At 29.1% G+C, this 1,325-nt stretch overlaps 1 protein-coding gene across 1 annotated transcript in view; it reads left to right on the forward strand.

The window, feature by feature from the left end:
* Positions 1-1,325, forward strand: part of LOC107741946 (laminin subunit alpha-1-like) — a 13,190-nt gene that overhangs the window by 7,948 nt on the left and 3,917 nt on the right. The window lies entirely within an intron of this gene.

Here is a 1,325-nt window from a genome sequence, read left to right on the forward strand (position 1 = left end):
GACTTAAATCCGATTGAGATGCTGTGGCATGACCTTAAACAGTCCATTCATGCTCGAAAACCCTCCAATGTGGCTGAATGAAAACAATTCTGCAAAGAAGAGTGGGCCAGAGTTCCTCCACAGCGATGTGAGAGACTCATTGCCATTTATCACAAACGCTTGATTGCAGTTGTTGCTGTAAAGGGTGGCACAACCAGTTATTAGATTTAGGGGGCAATTACTTTTTCATGTAGTGCCAGGCAGGTTTAGACAGCTTTTTCCCCTTAATAAATGAAATCATTATTTCAAAACTATCTTTGTGTAATATAATTTTTTTTTGATGATCTGAATCATTCAAGTGTGATAAATATGAAAAAAAAAAAAAAAAAAAAAAAAAACAGGGAAGGGAATTACTAAAACACAAATTAGAATTAACTGAAAGTATTAATTAAAATATGAATACATACTAGCACTGTATGTGTATATATATATATATATATATACATACACACTACCGGTCAAAAGTTTGGGATCAATAAGACTTGTAATGTTTTTACAGGAGTTTCTTCTGCTCATCAGGGCTGCATTTATTTGATCAAAAATACTGGAAAAAATGTAATATTGTGAAATATTATTGTGATGTAAAATAAAGTTTTTCTATTTTAATATACATTAAACTGTAATTTATTTCTGTGATCAAAGCTGTATTTTCAGCATCATTACTCCAGTATAAAGTGTCACATGATCTTCAGAAATCATTCTAATATGCTGATTTATTATCAGTGTTGAAACTGTTGCTGCTTCATATTTTTTTGGAACCTGTGATACTTTTTTTTCAGGATTCTTTGATGAATAAAAAGTTAAAAAGAAGAGCATTTATTCAAAATAGAAATCTTTTCTAACAATATACACTACCGTTCAAAAGTTTGATTCTTTCTTTTTTTTAAAGAAATTAAAACTTTTATTCAGCACGGATGTGTTAAATTGATAAGAAGTGATAGCACAGATTTATATCGTTAGAAAAGATTTATATTTTGAATAAATGCTGTTCTTTTTAACGTTTTATTCATCAAAGAATCCTGAAAAAAGTATCGCAGTTTCCAAAAAAAAAAAATTTGGCAGCACAACTGTTGATAATTCTAATAATAAATCAGCATATTAGAATGATTTCTGAAGATCATGTGACACTCATCCACTCATGTGGAAATTCAGCTTTGCATCACAGAAATAAATTATATTTTAAAGGATATTAAAATAGAAACCATTATTTTATATTGTAATAACATTTTGCAAGATTACAGTTTTTTTCTGTATTTTTGATCAAATAAATGCAGCCTTGATGAGCA

The sequence above is a fragment of the Sinocyclocheilus rhinocerous genome, unplaced genomic scaffold (genome assembly GCF_001515625.1).
Source record: "Sinocyclocheilus rhinocerous isolate Xijiao unplaced genomic scaffold, SAMN03320098_v1.1 scaffold4150, whole genome shotgun sequence".
In the NCBI taxonomy this organism is placed as follows: domain Eukaryota; kingdom Metazoa; phylum Chordata; class Actinopteri; order Cypriniformes; family Cyprinidae; genus Sinocyclocheilus; species Sinocyclocheilus rhinocerous.